Raw genomic sequence first — 24,457 nt, forward strand, 5'->3', positions numbered from 1 at the left:
GCGTTTCCTACCTCAGTTAGGAAACTAAAACCGAACAGGTGCTGCTAACACTGCTTTGGATCAGATAATTGCACAAACAATTATAGGTAGTCAAAGTAAACGAGTCCAAAATGGTACATGGAGCAGCTGAGTGGTTTCATGTATACATCACTGGGCCTTGAGTCAGGAAGACTCAATTGTGGCCTCAGACAGACCCTTCCTAGCTGTGTGACCCTGGGGAAGTCACGTAACCTGTTTGCCTCAGTGTGTTCATCTGTCAGATGAGGTGGAGAAGGAAATGGCCCACCACTCCAGTATATTTGCCAAGAAAACTCCCAATGAGGGTCATGAAAGGTCAGATGGGACTGAAATGACTCAGCAACGACAATGGGATGTGATCTTCGATATTTTGATTACTAAGCCCTTAATAAGCAAATTAATACTCAGGTTAATCCTTCTTTATCTTATAAAATGCTTTCTATCATCAGTATTTATAGCTGACGTATCTGACCATGCACCACCAAAAATGTTGAAAGCCAGTACTTGATTTTGCCGTCCTCTCCAGTTTGTCCAATACTTGGGAGAAATAATTCTGTTTTCTGAGTGTTCTTAGCTTCGTAACTGGTGTTCCATGTGAAGTCTACACCATCTTGTGGCCTGCAGTTTTCACTGGCTTTCTATACTTCTCATGTCCTTGGCATTCATGATTCTGTTGGCAGATGTTTGAAATGGAAAGAAAAGAAGCAGCGACCTTGGTATTCTGCTCCTTGGAGGGTCTTTGCTCTTTTTCAGTATTTCTTCTAGCTCATCAGAGGACTGTCCCTTGAGGCCCAGAACATGTATGCTTTGTATTTGAAACTCACCATGGTAGAGGTGGAGGAAGAAGCTGAGCCACCATCTTAATCCCATCCGGTGTGATGGGATGAGGAAATCGAGGCTCTCGGCAGTGGTGGGGAACCTAGGGAATCTTAGTATTTGTTCTGTGAAGGGGCCACATGACCTAGAGCACCACATGTGTCCTGGAGGCTGCAGGTTTCCCATCCTCTCTCTAAAGAGAGGGTTAACTTGCCCGCGGTGAGTTTTCTGTCTCCTGGTATTGTCTGCTTTCCAGTCCTCCACATAAAATTCCATGACATTTGATTGTACCATCTCCTTAAGCTACCATCTTGTCTCATCGAGATTTCCCACCCAGATTCTGGAATTTACCAAACAGACAGACTTGGTTTGTATTTCCAGGACTGGGAAAGAAAGCCTCGGACATAGAGTTGAAAGATTCGGATTCAGATCTTGGGTCTTCCACTTACCTACCTGTGTAGGCAAGTCATTTTTCCTCTCTGGGGCTCCAGTTCCTAATGTGGAAAATGCTGGGCTGGATGAGTTCATCCATAAGGCCCTTTCCAGCCCTAAATCTTAGGATCCTGATGGGCCAAAAAGAGAACACACAGGTCACATCCTGGGGAAATCTGCATTGTGTGATAGTCCCAGAGATGCAGCAGAACCTTGTTAATCATGTATTTCCAGAGAATTTGCTGATTTCACTTTGTTTCTGGTTTTGCCAGTGTGTTTAAAAAAAAAAAAAGGCAAATCATGATATGCCTTCCACAATGGCAGTGAGGTGCTTGAAAGAGAACAAGAATGTGAATTGCTTCTTTGACTTCAATCATAAGTCACCTAGGAATGAGTACACGGTAAAGTCACATCCTGCCTTTGATGCTGACTTTACAAGAGACAGGTGACCTAACTTCTGTTAGCTCCAGTTTCCTAATCTGTAAAATGGGGATGAGAGACAGCAGTGTGGCATAGCAGGTGGATGGTCAACGTCAGAATCAGGATAAGTCCTACCCTACTCATGTGGCTGTTAAGCTGTTTTCATTTGTGTCCAACTCTTCATGATCCCATTTGGGATTTTCTTCGCAAATATACTGGAGTGGTTTGCCATTTCCTTCTCGAGTTCATTTTACCGATGAGGAAACTGAGGTAAGCAGCTAAGTGACTTGCCCAGGGTCACACAGCTAGTAAGTGTCTGAGGCCAGATTTGAACTCAGGAAGAAGAGTCTTCCTGACTCCAGGCCCAGCACTCTACCCACTGTGCCACTTAACTACCCTTATTGGTTGTGTAAAGCTAGGCAAGTGATATCACCTCTTAATCCCCCCGCTACCTCCCAGACAACTCTGAAGTTATAACAAAACATGACAATCTACGCTGGTAGTTTCTCACTGGGAACTCCTTATGCCGATAAAATCATAGTCTGGGCCAAAAAAAGTTGGAGAGAATAATTAATACCTCCATTTCCCATCTTAAAAGGTTGTTGGGTTGAGACCCAAATGAGATAATAGATATTTATTTGTTATCATTTTAGAAAGATGTACCAACTACGGTCTTGTTGTAAGTTTTTTGTGACATGACAAGTTTTTGTGCTGGTCCCTTGTCATTCAAAGAGTTGGATTTAGTTTCCACCTTCCCACCTTTCCTCAGTCCTATAAACAGCGCGTCCTCCCCCAGCTGCAGAATTGGGATAACATTTTCCATCTCTCTGAGGTACCGGCTAATGTAATTGCAATGTGCTCTTACTGCCATAGATGCTGGTGTCTTCTCTAACTTCGAGAGTATAAAACTGTATTCCAGGAGTCATTTTCTGAGAGAAAGAGAGAGAAAAGTCCTCTCCATTGCTTTGAAATTCTTGATGGCTCAGGTGCCTGCTCCACCCCTCATTCCCAATTAGGTCATTTGCCAGCAACCAAGTGTGGTTGGGCCACTGCCAAATGCTTCAGAGCTGTAAGGACTCATTTGATAAAAGCTAAGCAGAACAGAGAGGAAAAAGCCATCTCCTAGATCCCAAACAAAAATGTTTTTCCATGATTTCTTTACGAATTGTGACGGGGGTACCCTCTTCCTCATCTTTACTTTGGGTTTGTTACGGTCGTTGATATTCTACATCTCTTAGCCTCAGAAATTACCAAGAAATACTAGTACTTGCTCTCATCCTCTCTCTCTCTCTCTCTCTCTCTCTCTCTCTCTCTCTCTCTCTCTCTCTCTCTCTCTCCTCTCTCTCTTCATATATGTGTGTGCATGCATATTCACATTATATATATATATATATATATACATATATATATATATACATATACACACGTCATTGAACAACTGGAGAAAGTAAAGTTATTTACTTTGTCCTACAATAGTGAGTATGAACATTTGATTATCCACAAATTCTTTCTGTGTTGATCTCCTCTACACCGTTAGATTGTAATCCCTTTAAAGATTTGAATTATTTTTTAAATCTCCCACTGCTGGGGGCCCAGCCCTGGGTGGGCCTTTGCTCATGAACTACATGATGAAAAAGGTACAGGTTGAAATCAAGTTCAGCGTTAGAGCCAGTGTTAACAGTGCTCACTACCACAGAACCCTAAATCGCACATATACCAATACTTTGAGCCTCCACGTTCACTTCATTTTATTGTAGCTGTAGCTGAATTGCCTGTCTTGGAGTTTTTTGCTCCTACCTGCACGTTGCCAAAGGTATGGATGGGCCATGAAATGGCCCTAAGACTAACCGAAGTAGAACAGTGGGAAAGAATTTTTTAAAAAAACAAACCAGTCTGGAGACACTCCCTATATTTGAATGAACACTTCTTGCATAGTGAATCCTAATGACTGTGGTTGATCAGATGAAATGAATTCTGTTTGCATTCACCTGATTGTGATCCGGTTCCCAGTCCTGTTATCCTGGAATAAAATGGCAGCTGATAAATGTTTTTCAAATGGGTATATTCTTAGTGATTACACTGAGTTCACAGAACCACTAGTAACAATAACAGAATTAAGTACAGGAAGAAGACGTGCCCGCCCTGTTGGCAAGTTGGCAAGGGCCATTCATGGGCCTCAGACACAGGCAGCAGATTAGGGCAGGGTCAGAGCTAAACTATACAAGCAAGGGCCATATGAGAAACTGTCATCACCCGGACAGAGAACATTCTTAATTTCCCGAGGTTGTTCATCTGGCACCTTTCATGGCCATCAGTAATCACTCTGGGGGAAAGGGTTTTTTTTTAATATAAAGCAAACAAGGCAAACATCTGAGTGGCAAGGGAAAAAGAAAAGCAACAGAGGAAATTACAGTAGTTCTTCATACAGTAGATCCTTTTTTTCTCTAGCTACAAGGAGACATGGATATTTGGGAGTTTCAGTATTTCGAGACCACTCTCCTTAGGATGGTAACCGAAGGTCATGGAAATGGGGTATCTCACACACTGCCACAGGGTAGCCTTTTTTTCAGATTTTTTGCTCTGGACCTTACACAACCACTATGTGTCAGAGGTAGGATTCGAACTTAGGTCTTCCTGATTTGGAGGCCAGTACATTTTATCTGCACTCGTACCCTGGTTGTTCGTGTGAACCAAGTGATTTGGAATCAGACACGACTTCCTCTCCTCCTTGTTTGCTCACTGCTTGCAGTTTCCTTTCTGACATTAATGACTGCTTCTATAGAAATGACTATTTCCTCCAATGGTAAAGCTTCTGTTTGTCTTGGATCGTCTACCCGTTGTTAAGATACCTGTGCGATGTTGTTTTCGAGCCCTTCGTGTTCTGGAGGTATAAGCCTGTATTGGGTTCTCACTGTGTTTTTTCTTTCTCTTTGTTTCTAGGTAAGGCAACTTGATTGGAGTAGCTCTGAATTGGAAGGAATTTTCCATTTGGTAAAGTACTGCTATTTTTATAAAATACCGTAAACTTTTGTCTCAAGCAGCGTTTCCCACAGAACTGATCTCAGAAGTCCTCTCACCCTGGTGGGCCAAAAAGGCCGTGAGGGCGAAAGGGGAACACACAAGATGCAAGTCAGCATAATCTGGATAGGAAAGTTGGTAAAGCACCATTTTTTAAACACTTCTTAGAGTTGTTTGCTTTTTAAAGCTTCACAAAATGAAAGAGGTATTATATTTCAGCAGAACTCCACTTTAAACCTACGCTGTTGTTTATTCAATCAATTTGTTTTATTACTTATTGATTATTATTTGTTATTTATGGCATTATTTCTTTATATTGTTTGACTTACCTCAGTAAACCCTAGGGTTTATTGAGGGAGATACTGTGATGACTGTAACACAGTCCTTAACCTCAGTGAGCTAGCAGTCTGATAGGGAAAGGTAACAGGCAGCCTGGTGTGATAAAAGAAAAACTTAATTTTGGATTAAAGGGCCTGAACTCAAATCCTGCTGTTACTACCCATGTGAACACGGAGAAGGCACTGAATCTCTTAGTCTGTTTTCTCATACAAAATGAGAGGGCTAACCCAAATGGTTCAGCAGGGTCCCTTCTGTCTCCAAATCCTTTGATCCTGTAGATGTATATAGCTAACATTAAATCAAAAATGATGAAGCATACAACAGAAGAAGTCCTTGGAACTGTGCTTTTCAACTGCGTCGTGAAACTCTGACATTCTAAAGTGGAGATTCTTAACCTGTTACCTGTGAATTTTAAAAAAAACCACATTCTGATAACTACTTAGGAATAATAGATTTCTTCATACTCCTGTATTTTGTACATTTATTGTTCATCCTTTGGGGTCCACTGGTTTCTCCAAATTTTCAAAGAGTTTCCTGACAAAAACGCGAGCGGGGCAGGAAGGACCTTGTTAGTTTTATGAACAACGTCCCATATTGGCAGCTATTTGATATTTTGAGTTACAATTTGTTAATAATTCATTAACCATTTATAACGTTTTTGAACGTAGTTTTTCAATTAAAGAACAGTCATAGTTTAGTGGATAGAATCTTGAACCAGGAAGATACAGGATTCAGCTCTTGCCTCTTGACAGTTGCCACCTCCGCTCCCATGGGCCAATTAATTAACCCTTCTGAGCCTCAAGTGACTCTCTAGGAAGAAGATATAGAATAGTTGTAATCTGCTTCAGAGGAACGAGTTCCCAAACCAGCAAAATTACAGATCCTTGACATAGTGAGGTCGTCAATAGAGTGGAAAATATATGGTTTACAAAGACTTTTCTCATAATAATCATGTAAGGAAGGAAACACAAATGTTTTCTTCACTTTATTAAGATATTCATATTGCTAGTAAGTGCAGGAAGTGACATTTGAACGCAGAACTTGTGACCCTAGTCCATTACACATGCTGTCTTCCCCACCTTGCGTATTTTATGGCTGATGTGTAACCAATGGATATCTAGACTATTTCACATTTTATTTGGGTTCCGATCCATAATTTTGTCATCGTAGGAACCTAGTTACAAAATGCTTTCTACCAGCGCAGGTAGACGTCTGTTCATCAGCGTATCTGAGAGTCACCTTGGAGCCCTGAGACATCAGAGGATTGGCCCAGGGTCGTACAGCTAGAATGTGTCAGGCCATCCGTCTCTCTCTTCCCTCCCTTTCTCCCCTCCCCTTTTCATCCATCTCTCTTCCCCTTTTTTCTCCTTCTCCCTCTCTCCTTTATCATGTTGGTTTTAATCTGGCCCACGGAGAAGTTTTTAAATGTTTGTTTTTCTTAATTGACAAGGAGCCTCCCCTTTTTTTTATTCCAAGACAGTTGGACTTCTGGGATAAAACTCAATTAAAGAGATGACCGAGCATGCTATTATAACAGAACCATTTTGTGTTTAATTATTAATCACAACTCACAGTTTTGTAGCATTTTAAGATACAATATAAAGTTCTTGACCTCTGGTATCTCATTTGATTTGCATGACTGCCTCCCTCACAGCGTTTTTAAAACTGAAGAAACCGAACCTGAAAAGATGGAGTGGCTTACCTGATCATGCGATGCGTTCAGTACACAACAGGCCTAGGGCTCAGTCCCATGTCTTTCTCTACCCCTTTACATTTCCTTAAGGAAATTAGATTGTTTTCCTAATGGGCGACATTGGTATTTGAGAAACCTTTACTGGGATAGGAGCCGGTGCTTCAAGTTCTCCAGCAACGGCTCCGTAAACGTTTGTTCATTGATCTGCTGAATTATACGTATTGAGTCGAAAGGGTTAGGATGAAAGCAGAGCTCTGCAAAGTGAGGCCAGTTCCATTGAAGAGCCGAAGCTGGGGCTTGGCTGATACTATAGAGCAGCGAAGGACACGTTCCACTCCGACTCTTCCGCCAGTGCTACATTTCCCAGCCTGCTCTTCCTGTACTAGCCATAAAATAGTATTAGCTGTGTCCTATGAGATTCAACCTAAACTTCAATTTATTTAAGCCTTTCTTCTTTTTTTATAGATAGGCACACTTGTACCCTTACAAAAGCATTCAGTGTAAAAATGTTATGCTTAAGGACTTAGCTGTGAAGTGGGAAAGCACTCAGAGATCATCAATCCAATCTCACCATCACTGGGTAGAAAGGACTGAAACGATATATTCACTATTGTAAGCTGATTAGACGTAGATCTAGTTTGTTGCTTCATTATGGCCAAATGGGGAAGAAAAGGCAACTTTTCATGCAGTGGGGGGTTTTCTGAATTATGAAGGTAAGATGGTAACTAAACTGAGTTCTTTTACTGGAGCAGGAATACTGATTGGGGCATTCTCTTTTACATCCACGATTATACATGGAACAGGAAAGAGTGAATTGTATTGTTTAGCTGTTTTTTGGTTATGTCCAACTCCTCATGGCCCCATTTTGGGGGTTTTCTTGGCAAGGATACTGGAGTGGTTTGCCATTTCCTTCTCCAGCTCATTTCCCAGATGAGGAAACTGAGGCAGACAGGATTAAGTGACTTGCCCAGGGTCACACAACTGATTTCTGAAGCTAGACTTGAACTCATGAAGATGAGGCTTCTGACTGTAGGTCCAGCACTCTGCTGTCCTTGCCTAAAATACATCATTTGCTCTTATTTTTATTTGCCGTGGTGGTTCGTGATACATTCGGAAACAGAATGTCCACACAGACGCCAAAGAAAGAAACAGAGAAGCTATGTTGCAAGTTCAGGTATTAAATTTATAGAGTGCCTGTTAGGTTGAATCCAGTGCTTTGAGGAAGGACAGTGATACAGTAGCTCTTAGGGTACTTGATAAAGATATTAAGATGATCTCGTTAGTGTGATTTCAAGACAGCTTATCAAAAAAATAGATGAATACAGTCATGGTGTTAAGAATGAAGATTTTTCTAGGAAGAGTAAATATGCTTCAACAGAATCCTTATTTTGGCAGCTAGGTGATGCAGTGGATAGAGCTCCAGGCCTGGAGCATGGAGGATCTGAGTTCGAATATGACCTCAGATACTTACTAGCTGTGTGACCCTGTCGTCGCTGTTTATCCTTCATTCTCAAAGAGGACCATGACATCAGGGAGGAGATGTTATGACTTGGATTTAAGTGAGGCAGGGCTGTGCAAAGTCACAACCTCACTCTCTCCTCCAGATCCCTCTGGGTCCAGTGGCAAGATGTACATCAGGATGATTGGAGATGGACCCTGAATGAGTCACTTAACCCTGTTTGGCTCAGTTTCCTCATCTGTAACATGAGCTGGAGAAGGAAATGACCAACCGCACTAGTATCTTTGCCAAGAAAACCCTCGATGGGGTCAAGAAGAGTTTGAAAAATGACCACACCCCCAAGAAAAAACCAAAACCTTCTAGAAACTGGGGACCTGGTCTATAGAGCAAGAGTCAGTCACCATGCCCTTGGCAAAATATTCCGTTTTGTTCTTGGTTTTAAAAAAATGAGAAAGCTTAGTTTTAATGAATTGAATATAAAATTCAGTTTAAAATAAAAGTCTAGGAATCTGATGAAAATACTGCGGGGTGAAATGGGGGACGGTTCCTAGGCTCCTGTCACTTTGGTGACTTGGTCCAAACCTCCCCTGTTTTACAAACGAAGACACTTAGGCCTAGAGAGATGAAAGGAGTTGCCCAGAGTCGTAGGACTTTCAATCCCTTCTGCTTCCCAAGATGGAAAACAAGCCTGGAGAGGTGTCGTAAGGATCAGGACTAGGAACTGAACCACGTCCTCTGACTCCCCCATTCGAATATTCTTTTTAAAATAGTTAAAATCAGCTGCCTGATTTTAGGCTGTTTGGGGGTAGTCGTTTGCATTCAGTTGACTTTCTTATGGGCTATTTCTTGATGCACTTCAGTCACAGCTCTTCAGCCCATTTATTCTAAAAAGTGCCTCCTAGACAGAAACAGCTAGGAAGCCGATCCATTGTGGGCCCTTCATAACTTTCTATTGATTTAGAGTCTGTAACTTGACAGCCACTTTCAGTATTTGCCTGGTGTTACTTGAATGAAAATAAAATAATTTTTATCCTATCTCCCACTCCACCACCTTCTTTTTTATTTTCCTCCTCAGCTTGTTTGTCACTAAAATTATGACCCCAGAGTCCATGCTTTGTGTGAATCTTTCCCCAAAAGACATGCGTTAGGTGGTACAATGGATAGAAGTCTTTGAAGTCAGGGGAAGATCACAATTGATGTGTGTCCCTGAGCTTACCTTCTGTCTGCCTCACTTTCCCCAACTGTAAAATGAGGATAATAGTAGCATCTACTGCCCAGAGTTGTGATGACCAATGAGATGAAATTTGTAAACCTCTTCATGCCAAATTAAACGTTTCGGCATAGCTGAGGTACCGTCAGAAAGGTGGGCAGATCCAGTTTGCCCAGTAAAACAATAAAAAAGCTTAAGGTGGATTTTCTCCACTTAAAGGCACTGACTTTTTCTTCCAGGCACTCTCCTCCTCCAGTGGTTAGTTCGGCCCTAGTTGTTGTATTAGGCAGGACAACAACCTGTAACAAGTTCAGTGTGAAGGTATGCAGTGCATGTCATGATGCACTTGTACCCCTAGTGTAGTATAAATGTTCAGAATTCATTTAGTCAATGTTACGTCTTCTGAGGTTCTCCAAATGGACAAGAATTCCTTTTCTTGCCTATCCCAGGCAGCAAAGACTGTGGATATCCTTGGCCCTTTTGGTTCTTTGTATTTATACAGAGGCCTTGTGCCCTTTAAAGTTTGCTACTACATTAAATGGCCCCAAAGTCATTGCTTTTCAAATTCTTGTCTTTGTAGTTTTGCTTCATTTTTTTGTCTTGCTGTCTGAACCTGTTACTTCTTGCCTTGCACTGCTTATAACAGCTTCTAACTTGCTGTTTATAAGTTGCTGTGGACTTGGAAACCAGATTTATTAGAGATTTGTATAAATTCAAAGTAAATGGAATCAGTCAGGACCTAAGGGGCGCTGTGGTGAGCATAGTACATACATCGGCTTTAGCAGCTAGGCCTTTGGAATCCAATTTGCCCACTAAGAAACGTTTTTCCCCCTCAATTTTTCATTTTTTTCTAACTCTTTTTGGGATGGATGAGTCTCCTACATTCCTGATTTCTGGTTGGGTTATATGTTACTGTAAATTACCAAGTTATGGAAAAGTAGGGAACATACCCTTCTTATTCCTGCTTTCAGCAACACGTTCAGGAACAGACCAGTCTCTTGACTAGTACTCAAGTATTCATTAGGCCACACTGCCCAGTACTGACACAAGACTTATTTGCTGGCTAAAAATAGTAAGCAAAAATTTGCCATAGAATGAAAGCTTTAGAAATAGGTCATCATCCAGTTAAAATTCACAGCTACCTTGAGGATCATTTTGGTTTTTGCCAGAGGTTTAGGCTATATTTTGGTGCACTGTAATAGAGAGCTCTAATAAGAGTTTTATAGGTTTTTCAAATTCAGTAGTTTGAGACCCCAGGCATGAGTTAATTCGGGGGAAAGACATATTTAAATACCATGAGCTGTAGAAATGCTCATTTGGATCCATCTCTCTGGTCAAATTATGTGTCGTATGGTGAAAATGTGGTTTGGGAGGGAAGGGGCCTGGAGGGATGTTAATATTTAGAAAGGTCCCCATTTTCTTATTATTTCTATTAAAGAGAAAGTGAATGAAATATCAGGAAAAAAGCCATCCTAACTTATCTATTGCCCATTGGTTCAAAACTTGCCGATGGTTTAATTAGAGCCTTTCAGGGGAGAAGCCAGGACTCTGAGCCTGGAACTTGTTCAGCTTTTTGCCTAAACTACTTCCCTCTGGCCATCTGAATTGGATCAGCACGGCTCCCCTGGTAGTTAGGGCTTTCCAGAAATGGAATAAGGAGTGGTGGGTTCATTGCCAGTGGACAAGGACACATTATAGATGAGATTCATGATTTGGGTAAGAATTGGACTCTGAAATTCCTTCCAGTTCTGAACATGTAGTATAAAGAACAATGGGCCAGGACACGATACCTAAGCATAAAATCTCTTAACAGCGTTTGCATGTTATGTTATTTTGGGGGGGAGCCAGTAATATCATCAAAATGTTGAAATAATATCAAAAAATATCTAGTCCCAGATCTACTTTGAATTATTTTTTTAAATGTGTTAAATATGTACTCCATGAAGAATCCTGAGCTAGGTATGGGGTGTGTGTGTGTATGTGTGTGTGTGCATGTGTGTGTGTGCGTGTGCGTGTGTGTACACACTGGGCTTCCCTTCTAAAAGGGATTAGGGCAAAGAGTTCCAGTATAAAAGAAGACATAGTAGGTTCATGGTCCTTTGCGAGGACCACATTGTGACTGACCTTGGTGAAGTCACTTAACCTCTATGGGCTTCACTTGCCTCATCTGGAAAAGGAAATGGAATGGAAAATTCCATCTCAGAAATTCTAGGATCCTGTGATCATATCATCAGTTCGTGGAGTCTGAAGTTCTCTTGTAGGTTCAGTCATAGGCTACCTTTCTATCTTATAGCTAAGGTTTTCTCTTTAGAGACATACAGAGGTAACACGATATGTGTTTGCATGTATGATTCATCGTAGGCAGTACTGCATTTTTATTTCAATCGGTTATCACCGAGTTTCATAACAATAGGATTTTTTCATCATCCTGTCATGTAGATGCATGATTCATTTCCATCTTATTTTCTATACGCTTGGAACTGATGGGAGGAATTCTGTGAGGTCTATGTTGTTTATGTAAAGAGTTTTCTTTGAACTTAAAAGCCAGCTTTTTTTTAAATAGCTTGAAATATTTTTACCATATTTGTAATTTTATTTCCTGAGTAATATACCTTCCCCTTGACTCCATCATAATCAGAATGACCCTGTAATTTTACATACTTCCTGAGAAACCTTATCATAAGCAAGAATTTGCCTGTTATATTCACGTGCCTTGCAATTAAAGTTTTTTTAGTCATGAAGAATTGAATTTCAGTTTGTTGGCTTTTGCAATTTGCTTTCAGTTCCCTAACATCTTTCTTTCTATCATTTATCACTCTGTCTTCATTTATTTTATAATTCTCTAGGTTGTTTTATATATATATATATATATATAGTTATATATATATATTTGAAGCCATCAAATGCCTTTTTTTCCCAGCCAGATCAGAACATTTTTCTAAGAGACTTTTCTTTGCTAAAAGACAAACGTATGGGCAAGAATTCAACACCAAAATCTTTACAAGTTCCCCAGTGAGACTTCAAACATTCCCTCAGAGTCACGAAACATCAGAGAGGATGTTACACAACACAACTGGCTCTGCCAACAGAAAAATTCTTCCAATAGAGCTACCTTGCCTACGGTTCGTAAATTCATCCATCATGTCAGAAATGCAACTCCCTTCAAGGTGTACGAATAACAATTCCTTATGGCCCTGGGAGTTTGGAAGAGCAGTGGGTAGTTGGAGACTTGAGCCCTCAGCCTTGCCTCGATCACTCATTATTTGTGGTATAACTGTTACCAAGACCTGTGCAGACACAAATAAGCACAAGAAGTAATGCTGCTCTCCACAGACATTCGAAATCCTGGGATTTTTGTGATGGGGGTGGGGGTGGGAAACTAGAAATAAGAGAAGCACCCACTAATTTAGGGAATGACTGAACAGATTCTTCTATATGACTGTGATAAAAGATTATGCTGTAAGAATCCACAAATAGGAATTCAAAGAAACTGGGAAAGACTTGTATGAACTAACGCATAGAACAGTAAACAAAACCGAAGGAATGATACACATAAGGACCAGAGAGTGCAGAAAAAAGTAACATTAAATGCCTGAGCATTAAACTCAGTTCAGTGGCCAGTGGGCACTGGAGGATGCTGACAAAATGTATCTCCCTCATCTTGGTGTCAGATGTGGTCAGTGTGGCTGTCTTAGTTAATGCTGTTTCCCTGTTCCAAAAATAGCATTCTGTTTGGAGGAGAGGGAGGTGATTGGAGGATATCACAAGATTGTTTTGAAAAAAATAAATCAATATTTTTTTTAAAGATCTAGATTTTTAGTCGCGGTAAGCCAGGGTTCTCTTTATGTTCTGGACTCTATGAAACTAGCAAAAAGCAAACATTTTTGTTCCTGTTGCCTCAGATATGATTCCCTGAGATCATTTCTGGTCTTCCAAGTCATATAATCTTCAGCATCAGATAGTGGCTCCAAAGAGTTCATCAGGAAATTTCAAGGAGTTCAATTCCAGACCAGAAATAAGGAGCCTCATCAGAGAAAAAACTTCCTGAATGTTTTTCCCTAATCTAAAGCAAGGAGGTAGCTGGTACAGTAAAGAAGCAACAGGGAGAATGTCTTAAGCAGTAGGCTCTAGAACTGGAAGAAAGATTTGCAAAGTGGAGCTTTTTAGCAGGCCTCCGGATGATGTCCCAGGTTTTGTTTGTTTGGGTTTTAGTGATTTGTGTCTAATGCTGGGTACACCTTCCCAGTACTCTGAGCAGTGACAGAAATTTTAAGTTTCATATTCCCAGGGCAGAGAGAGGGTCCTTTGCCTGTTCACCCATCATCTCTTAGCTTTATGCTCTGGGTGTGCCCGGATGCTGCCAAACACTACAGGACTTCATGGATAGGAGCTCAGAACCAGCTAGTAAGAAAATGGGAAACATGGTGTGCTGTAGAAGGAAAGCTGTAAGGTTGCATCCAGTCTCCTGCTCAAAGTCAGCATGGCATAGTGGATAATGTGCCAGACCTGGAGGAGAGAATACCTGGAATACCACCTGCACCCTAGGCAGCGGTCTCACCTCACTGGCCTGTAAACTGAGGAGGGGCTGGACTTAGGCTTGTGCTGGAGTCAGCTCCTGCTGTGAAGTTTCAGTATGATCATTAACACTTCAGAAATCAGTAAATGCTACCAATTTGTGCTGTATTCATAGTTTTGTTGATTGTCTAGTCTCAAGAAAGTGACAAGGCAGCTGGGTGGCACAGTGGAGAGAGCCTGGAGTCAGGAAGACTCATTTTTATGAGTTCAGTCTGGCCTCAGACACTTGCTAGCTGCGTGATCCTGAGCAAGTCATTTACCCCTGTTTGTCTCAGTTTCCTCATCTGTAGAATGAGCTGGAGAAGGAAATGACAAACCACTTCAGTATCCTTGCCAAGAGAACCCCAAAAGGGTTCACAAAGAGTTGAACACAACTGAAAACAACTGCAAAGAAAGTGATGGACAAAATGTGGATAACAGATCAAATTTTACAACTTGTCATACCCTTCCTTTTTTTTTTTTTTGGAGAGATCATTGTTAAAACATTTGACAACAGATCCCAGACCTCAAAGATGCCTTCCAGTTTGGAGTTAATTATCCTACAATTCTGCTGGGAAATGGTGATGACTCTTTCTGGCCTTTCTAGGAAAGTGGGTCCACAGCTGCACAATCTAGTTTATGATCCTGATGTTTGAGGTCTTTCTCATAGAGGAATGAGAACCTCAGAAATGGTACTAAAAGAACTGAATCTTTGAGGAACCTCAGGGATAGCTGAATTGAGCTGCAGTATTAGTAGGTCCCTTCCTAGACAGGAAGTAACACTGACTTCTTGAAACTCTGTGTGCAAGCTTTAGCGCATCGTGCTGATGCCACAGCAAGTCTATTGTTCATTCTTCATTACCTTACTTGTTTTCCCCTTTCTCCTTCTAGTTTCACTCACCCTGGGAACATGTTTATTCTAACCTACATCTTCTGAACAGGCATATTCATCACACAGTTTTGGAAAATACTCCAGTTGCACATGCACATGCAGGCCATGAGGTAGCTAGTCGGCTTAGTGGATAGAGTGCTAGGCCTGGAGTCAGGAAGACCTGAGTTTACATCTGGCCTCAGACACTAGCCGTGTGACCCTGGACAAGTCTCTTAATTAACTCTGTTTGCCTTATTCCACTGGAGAAGGAAACGGCAAACCACTCCAGTATCTTTGCCAAGAAAACCATGGACAGCATTGGTGTGCTGTGGTCCACAAGATCAGTAAGAGGCCGACACGACTGAAGGACGTAGAAATGCACATGAGGTGATCAGAAAACCATGAAGCACACTTGAAGGGAAATGACCTCAAGAGGGCGATATCTTCTTGACTTGTTCTCCAATTGGATTGGAGTAAGGTGGAGCTGCACCAAGTCACAGCCTCTGTCGTCCAGAGTCATTGATGTCCGTTGGCAAGACGAAGGTGAATAGCCATCACAAGATTGATGACAACCTCTCTGTCTTACCTTATTGACCAGCACTCTGACCCTAGGGGCTGCAGATTCACAGGGAGATCCATGAATTCAGATAAGGAAAATATTACACCCTTATTTTTATTACATCTTCCATTTTTTTACTCTCAACTGAAATGAGCATTTTCTTCAATTATTTATAAACATTTTTCCTGAGATCTGTAGACTTCACCAGTCTGCCAGAGGGGTCCATGATACAAATGGTTCAGAAACCCCTGCCTCATAGGGAAGAGTATAGCAGTGTAACAGCTAGCAAGAAATTGAGTGCTGCGGGCACGGTTCATCCATGCCATGGTAGGCCTAAACGCTGAGTCCCGTTTGTTTCCAGACACGGCTCCATCTGTTTCCTCCGTTCAGTTATTCACAGCTCTTTGAAATTATCCAGAAGAAGATATACTGTAGAAGGACAGAAAGAAGTTCTGGAAAGCCTGCATCATCTAGCATGAGGAGGACAGCTTTGAAACAGAAATTGCCTCCTCAGGTGCTCTTTGTAATGTATCTGGCTCTAGGTTTCACATTTGCAACCTGACTGCTTGCTGCAGGCACCAGCTACAGAAGCTATCCCTTCCTGGCCTTCCATTGCCTTTGGCTGAGATGATGGCCTTTAGATGGTTTAGAGTTTGAATGGGGGTGGAGGGGTGGGAGGGAAGAGCTTTGCTTTTGGGGAAGAATCATAATATCTAGCATTTATATAGAAGTTTAAGATGTTCAAGTCATCTCATTTGGTCCTCACAGCTACCCTGAGAAGAAGAAAAGGAAACTGAGGCAAACCAAGATTAAGTGACTTGCCCAGGGTCACACGACCAGTTCATGTCTTAACTAGTCTCACAGCTAGTAAGGTGGGATTTGAACTCAGGTCTTCCTAAGTCCTAGTCTAACTCTGTCCACGGTACCACTTAGCTATCTAAGAGCTAGAGGTGCCATTTAGAAACATAAAGATTGCCGATAAGGATAGAATACCAGCTAGCTGCAACATCCAAGGGGCTCCCGAGTCTTACTCGCACCCGTTTATGGTGCTGTGATGCTCTCCCCCACAAAGCCACAGTCACCCTTGTAGCAGTTAATGATTTCTACCCACTGACCCACCACGAAGCATTGTTCCTTGTTTTCCTATAATGCTTGTCACAATGCTATGACAACAGGCTGGTTTTATGCAAACAGACCCTGGCTCCCAAAAGACAGTATGTCTGAAAGTCAAACATGGATGGCAGCCATTGGCACGCAGAGAAGTCAGAAACCACAGATTGTTTTCTCGTTGGATGGACAGCTTAAAGCAACGTAAAGTTAATGGAAGAATTCCTTGAAAGTGAAGTCAGACTGAAAGAAAAGCTCTGTAATGTACTAAATGTGGAAGATCTGTAAGCAGGAGTGAGGCTGAAAGGGTCTGGAGAGGAAGAAAAGACATTTTTGTAAACAGATCTGGCTTGTATTACTGCCTTGGCTGTTTTAATTATTTGCTCTAATAATGTCGATTTGCAGGAGAATCTCTAATTAGGTAAGGTTTGATTTATTGAGTTGGCCCCATATAAACTATGATGTCATGCAGTGCTGCAGAAAATTACAGGTCTGGTCTCGCCATTGAAAACTTTTTTTTGAACTTGGAATGCTTCAACTCTACATGTCTTAGTTTAGGCATTTTTATGTTCCCTTGTTCTAAACTCTTTCCCCTGCTCAAAGCTGTTCATCTTACCTGTGAAATAATTTATCAAACATGAAAGAACAGGGAAGGGGGAGGTGACCCCATTCCAAGTCCAAAAGACAATATACTGCTGCTTGGGAAGGAAACAGAGACTTTCAGCTCCCTGGAGAAATGGTGTCACTCTCACCACCAGATGACCATTGGCAGACATAGCCAAATAAATGCAATTGTCAATTGTCCCTGAATAGCAAGGTGTAACCTGGTGTTCTTCTCCCTGTCTCTCTGTGTCTGTCCTTCTCTCTGTCTCCCTAGACCTGTCTCTACCCCTCTTACTTTCTGCCGTTCCTTTCCCCTTTCCTCTCCCTCCTCCTTCAACATATTCAGTAGCTTCTCTACCCTTTATATTTCACTGGTGTCATTAGCTTTATCTAACTTTGAGTAGACCCTGGGCAAATTACTTAACCCTGCTAGCCTCAGTTTCCTTATTTGGGAAATGAGCTGGAGAAGGAAATGGCACACCACTGCAGTGTGTTGGACATGACTGAAACAAACCACAAACTTTGAATAGGAAGCATGTGCTGCCACCATTCATATTAAATCTTAGAGCTGGAAGCAGCCTGAGAGGTCATCTTGTCTAACCCCTCCATTTTGGAAATGAGGCCCAGAGAGGACAAATGACTTGTCCAGGGCCTCTAAAGTAACCTGTAGCACATCCAGGATTAAGAGGTATTATTTTCAATCCATAATCTCTCTACCGTATCACAAGAACTATGGAGAGGTGTTAAATTCTGGTCTGTTGTTCTGCCTTGGCGTGTGTTTGGACCTTCTAATTGAACATGGAGATGCATTCAAGGCAGCTTTTGTAGGGTGTTCCCTGATTTATTATCATGGAGCATCGGTCTCGATGTTTACTTAGCCTGGAGATTTGGTTTTACTAAATGACACATACTTTTCTATAAAAGCCCCTTAATTTTAAGACTAATCCAGTCTTATTCCATGGAATTAATCTGGGACAGAAGATTGATCTAGTCTATCTCTGCGTATGCCAATGTGCATAAGAGGGTAATTACAGGATGATGGCAGATTGTTCCTGTCACAAGACAACTTTGCAGGACTGTTGGTATTTTCCTGTTTTCTTCTTGTCAATCTGCTTTAACAAAGATTTGCATCAGCCTTCTCTCTGTTTGCAGGCTAGTTTGAAAGGGGTCCAGGCACTCTGAGATGAAGTTCCTTGTGTTTCTCATTATTAGAGGCATGCAAGGTTCCACCAGACGTTTCAGATCCTTTAAATTAAGTGCCCTCATAGTCTTTCAGGTGTCATTCAAAGAACACCTTTAGTGCCTCTCAGAAACCCTTTAATCCCTTGATGGCCACAATGTCCAGGAAAGACAGAACATGTGAGTTGTAGAGGGAGTATAGAGAGCCTGGTCTTTGGAATCTAAATCTCAGCAGAATACAATGAAGCTTTCCTTAAAAAAAAAATTGTTTTTTAAATTTCCTTAAAGTCTACTTCTTGCAGTCATTTTTCCCCTGCTGTAAGCTTCTATAAGCTTTGTCCAGTGGGTGGTAAGAGAAAGAGAGTAAGGGGGGAGAAATACTGAGATGATAGTACAAGGAAGGACCTGTTTTTATAGTCCTTTTCTTTAAAAGAACATTCAGCATTCTAAAATGCCTATAAAGACATTAACACCTGTGCAGTTTTTTAATCCTCTTAAAGAAAGTGTATTAGGCAAAATTTTGTTGATTTTTCTCTTCTCATGAGTGAGCTCAGAGCCAAGAAGACTTGCCCAGAGTCCCATGGTGGCTCACATCACCTGTACGCCTGGTCCGTTGTTCTCTGCCTCTCCCTCTACTCACACACCTTTGAGTCCAAAAATCAACCACCAACTGCCCTGCGTCTATATTCAGAGGAGGGGTTTGTCCTTGATGCATTACCCCCACGTGTGTATGGCTGGGAGTGGGGGAAGTTTGGTTTTGTTTCTTTGGTTCCATTTTGTGACCTGGGGTCCGTGTTGTAACTCTGACTTGTGACACAGCTTTAATTTGCTGTGAAAACTTAATAGCTGGATCGTTGAGCCCCATCCCCATCTCTCCACCCCCAAGACTCAAGGCAAGACTTGTATTGCTAATAATAATTTTCATTTTTGTTTGTGTATCCCCAGCATCTGGCACAGTGGCACGTAATGGGTCTTTAATAAATCCTTGCTTTTTGATGAATAGAGCTTCAAATTAATATGAAAATCATCTCAGAATAAAACATTACTTTATACATTATGAAGAATGCTTTTTATGGTTGCTCACCATTTTTGTATGGCTGTGGACATGACCTGTTTTTAGAGAAGCAGCAGTGGGCAGCTCAATGGCACAGCAGATAAAGTAAATAGAGCCTCGAGTCAGGAAGACTCATCTTCCTGAGTTCACTTACTAGCTGTGTGACCCTGGGCAAGTCACTTCACCCGTTTTGCCTCAGTTTCTTCATCTGTGAAATGAGCTGGACAAGGAAATGGCAAACCATTCTGATATCTTTGCCAAGAAAACCCAAGTGAGTTGGACACGACTGAAAAAGACTGATATATTGGAAATAGCCCTAGATGTGGAGTCCTGCCTCTCAGATGTACAACTGTACAACTCTGAAAAGCACCTTTAATTTATCAAAACCTAATTCTTCCTCTAAAATTGTAGCAATCCTACTTGTACTATTTGTTCACAATATTGTTAATGTAGAAAGTCATTAATAAACTTTAAAGCTCTGTTTAAGTGCATGCCATTATTTTCAATTGATTGAGAGCAGATCAGTGCTAATTTCAAGTAGAAAAGAAGATGCCTCAATTCTTGAGGCCATTGTGTCCAAGGTCTAGTGTTTCCTATATGTCTAGTTAGAGTTTCAAGTGCCTGCAATTGTCCTTTAAACTCAGATCAAAAACATTGACCAGTTTACTAACAGATTCCAATAAAATGGAAAAGACTTTGACTTAAGTAGCTAGGCAAAAGAAAACATTTTTCACAGTCATTTTAAACTGCCGAGCTTTGCCAGGCAGACAATAAACAAGCATTTTGATAGCACAAACATTTTAGGGTACTATATACGCTTAACAAAATGGCAGCTTCTAGAACTCATGTTCCAAGAGCCACATTACCATTCTGAATGTCTTGGAACAACAGTCTCATACAGTCTTCCTTTTCTTCATAAGAAAGACCCTTAAATTTGCCACCAAAGTGCCTTCTACATAATAAAGGCCCATTAATTAATTAATTAATTGTTTAGACTGGCATAAGTGATGGGGGCTGACCAGGTCGGAGGGTTGCCTTCTATTATAATTATCTTTCAGTTTTAATTCCAAAGATATAAATTGGCATAAGTTATAGAACAACAATTATAGTGTTTTACAATCTGGTTTAATTTCTCACTTTACTTGTGGGGGGAAAAGGGAGGCTTGGAGAAGATCAGAGATTTGTCCAAGGTCACATTGTTTTTTAGTGACAAAGCAAGGTCTAGAACAGAGGTCATCTCATTTGGAGTTCGTGGCTCTTTTCTGCATTCTTCTTATGTTTTATTTTGTGCATTTGAAAACCTCATTCTAGAAGTGGCTCCATAAGCTTCATGAGACTGTGTCTAATTGTAGGGGAAGTGGAAACGAGGGAAGGGGGGATGTTTAGCCTAGAAAAGAGAAAGCTCCGGGGATGGGGGTGGGAGGCTTGTAGGACAACTGTCTTGAAATATTTGAAAGTGTATCATGTTAAAGAGAAATTAGGACAGGACTAGGAGGAAGAGGTGAAAGTTGTCAAATTAGAAAAGAAGTCCAATTAGGCTCAATGTTAACAACTCATGCTCTCTGTAACTGAACAACTGGGCTGCCTTGAGAAGTGTCAGCTTTCACCTTCTTGTAGGTATTCAGGCAGAGGCGAGATAACCATTTCTCAAGGGTGTTATCGTGAAGATTCATTTCAGGTATTTTCGAACCAGCTGGTTGCTGAGATTCTTTCACAAAGTGATTTTTTTTGGAGAGATCAGCATTTTAAAACACAAAATTTAAGGCATGAAATGTAGGAGGCTGTGGAATTTCTAGAGAGTAGGTGATTCAGACTCATGTGAAAAGAGCTGCCTGCTTCTCCGTTGGGCACCTAGGCTACGTGATTCATTGCAGGCGGCCTGAAATGAATTTGGACGCTAGGCTATAGCTACAATGACAGTTCTCCATCTTTTTTACAGTAGCCCTGGTAAAGGTACCCTTATTCCCTTCCGCCCATCTCTACTGGCATTTAAAGCGGTGTGTGTGTGTGTGTGTGTGTGTGTGTGTGTGTGTGTGTGTGTGTGTGTGTGTGTGTGTGCGCGCGCGTGTGTGTGTGTGTATCCTTGTTTTGGAGAGAAAGAGACTTAGAATTTCCAAGTTTGAAGTGGTCTTAGAGCTCCCAGTGTGATCCCATGATTTCACAGAATTCCAGGTTTGAGTGGGATCTCAAAGATCATTTAGTCCAGACGGTACCTAAAGGATGACAGCCTCCTCCGTCCAACAACAGGAAGCCAGAGCTCAGAAATAACAAAGGATTTGTCCAAAATTGCAAAGCCAACTAGTAGAAGGGAATCCAGGTCCCTTTGTCTGTCAGTCTAGCACAAATCTATGTTTGATTTTGGCCTTTTCAGTAAAGATGAGGTTTTTATGTGAAGTTGTATTCTCTCCAAGCCTGGAACTGAAGGAAGGGGAATGGTCAAGGAGGTCTCACAGAAAGAATACCAAAAGGCTCTTTCTTTCCATTAGCCTCTCCTTTAAGTGGTTAGAGCATTTATAAAATAAAATTCCAGCATCCTGCCACTCTTCATTTTTAAAAAGAGAGATGTATAAAGCCTCCTTTACTAATAAAATACTGTTTGTCTTGTAGACCTGATGACACGTTTTCAGTCACTACATTCTTTGGAACGAGATTGGCATTCTAGCTTCCCTGCATAAATTTTATGAAGTGCATACAAAGAAGGAATTTAAGGTACCTCCAGCATACAACCAAAATGGACCAAGACAGGATAAAATGCCAAGTCACTTTTTTTCTGTGGATGCACATACCCACTGCAGTCATCTCATCTCTCACCCCCACATAGCCCAAAACCCACATTCATGTGCGTGGTCCATTGACATCTCTCTTAGAAATCTAAGGAAGGGACCCAGGGTAAAAAGCAAAGAACTTGACATTAGAATTCCTGGAGCAGCAGGCAAAATAAGCACTCCTTTCTTCTGAATTAACTCCTCCTCCCACTAGAAAACATTTTTAAGTAGGCTTGTATGAGGCAAATGATAGCTAGAATCCACTTCTTTATTAGCAAAAAGTAAACAGCAGAAATTGCCAATTAAAAAAAAACTCTCCCAATACTGAAAGCTTGTGATAAAAGATGTCACGTTGCATCAGAATCATCCAATGAAAACTTACGGCATGTAGAAAGACCTTCTCAACCTCTAATTGTAACACTTATGGTTTCTGGTTCCCTGATAAATCAAATCTTGTCTCCATGATGATTTTCTTAGATAAAAGTAACCTCTTTATAGCCCCAAAATAAGGCAAATGAAGACGTTATAGAAAAAGTTGGGGAAAACCCTCAGCTCTAATGCTCAGTCACTGCCTTCTTTCTATTGCACGTGTTTGCTGTATAATAGTCTCGAACCATTTGGAAAATCAGATCATCTCTTCACAAGGAATGGACAATAGAATCCCTATTCACACCATAATTGGGGAAGATCAAATGGGCTGTGCCTTCTATGTGGGAAACAAGCCTTGCTTTGGCAAGCTGATGGAATCAATCCCACCTTTTAACAGCCACAGTGTGTGTATGTGTGTCTGTGTCTGTGTCTGTGTGTCTGTGTGTCTGTGTGTGTGTCTTTTCACATGAGTCCGTTTCCAAGCAGGCTATAGTATCCTTGAACTATTCACTGTCTGAACTTGCTCCCAAGGAATTCTTCCTCTCTGCCCCACCTCTGAGGCAACAGCCAATGAGAAGCCCATGGAGAGCTTCCAACTTCTCATTCCCACGTCCCTTTTGTATGTTATGGCTCATGGAGTTCACTGATGTCTTACAGAAGGGCAAGACTAATGTTCATGACATTGTAAAGCCTTCACAGTAAACATTTTCCTCAGTACCCCAACTCCGTATTTAATTGGCTCACAAAACCCATTCATTGCCTCTACGTTTCTTGACTATTAACTCTTATCCAATAACTGGGAAGCCCAGTTTAAGGAGGTTTCTTTATCCAAATGGCTCTTCCAAAGATGGGAAAACATGAGTGATCTCATTTAGCTGAATCTATTTTTATTAGTTTCAAAAAGTGCAGCTCTCCCCCCTTTTTTCCCCTTAACAGATCATATTTTAATGAAGCTGACTGGGAGTTGAAGGATGTTATGGGGTAACTACTTCCCTACCCCCAGAAACCCAAGTCTTCTTTCCACAGGTTTTATTTTAGACCCTTTAAGGTAAAACACCCAATATGCCAATCTCAGAGGAAATAATTTCATTTTTCCTTAATATTCAGAGCAAAACCTGGCTGTTTTATGAGTGAGCAGTCCCAAATTCTGTTTATAGCCAGCCTTTTCACATATGAATCATGTTATTTAATCCAGATTTCTTTCAAACCACAGCCAGACATGCAGTATAGATATATGCTTCAAGGACCTCTATTTGATCCTGTTCACTCCACCACATTTTATTTGGTTTAAATTAACAATCCATTATCACACTGAGGAAGAACCAGCACATTTCCACAATTGACTATTGAAATTTACAGGTTTAGATGATGGAAGTTACGCAGACAAATAACTCCTGAGGGATAATGTGATGGTCTGCTTTGGGGCCATTTGTTTTTGTAGAATCTCACTGCCAGCCCTTCTCCCCCAAGCGTCCACTGCCGGACTCTTGAAACACAGAGCACAGGAACAAACACATGCAAATCCATCGCTCTGCTGTGAGGCGCCATCGGGAGGTTGTTTGGCTCACCCTCGGTTAGCATGGTGCAGGGTACCCAGACCAGAAGGGAAGTGATGCTTAAATTTCTGCACATTCCCTCAAGGAAAACACCTTTTGAATGATTTTTGGCCAGAGGTAGAAGAAGTGACCCATGAGTGTTCATAGCTCAGAAAGACTTTCTGAAAGTTGCCTGAATATTGGAAGACACCAATATTATCATAGCACCAAAATCTGTTCTGAAATGGTGGTTACTGGTCACTTTGGCAGATTTTCTTATCAGTAAAAACTCAAGCAGACACATATTTTTCAGGTTTTGACAGAAAATGTCTACTATTTAAGAGCAGCAGTGAACTCAAGATTTATGGGAGATAAGCCCTCACAATCCAAAATAGACTTTCTCAGAAGAATGTTGATAAAGAACTTTAGCATGCAGTTTGCTTAAGGGAGGAGGGG

The 24,457-nt window shown here is 41.3% G+C and overlaps 2 protein-coding genes across 9 annotated transcripts in view; one reads left to right on the forward strand and one right to left on the reverse strand.

Annotated features, from left to right (window-relative positions):
• Positions 1-24,457, forward strand: part of CMSS1 (cms1 ribosomal small subunit homolog) — a 414,416-nt gene that overhangs the window by 229,411 nt on the left and 160,548 nt on the right. For 2 of the 8 annotated variants that reach the window (XM_072615382.1, XM_072615376.1), the window contains exon 2: positions 4,627-4,677. The exons of 4 other annotated variants lie outside the window; for them this stretch is intronic. The gene's annotated coding sequence lies outside the window, so the exon portion shown is untranslated. Of the gene's footprint in view, positions 1-3,611; positions 4,490-4,626; positions 4,678-24,457 lie in introns of those variants that run through there. 2 more of the 8 variants (XM_072615375.1, XM_072615377.1) reach the window with 2 other exon arrangements.
• LOC140507271 (filamin A-interacting protein 1-like) overlaps positions 1-24,457 on the reverse strand; it is a 216,600-nt gene that overhangs the window by 98,443 nt on the left and 93,700 nt on the right. The gene's annotated exons all lie outside the window — the stretch shown is intronic.

Source organism: Notamacropus eugenii, chromosome 5, assembly GCF_028372415.1.
Source record: "Notamacropus eugenii isolate mMacEug1 chromosome 5, mMacEug1.pri_v2, whole genome shotgun sequence".
Classification (NCBI taxonomy): domain Eukaryota; kingdom Metazoa; phylum Chordata; class Mammalia; order Diprotodontia; family Macropodidae; genus Notamacropus; species Notamacropus eugenii.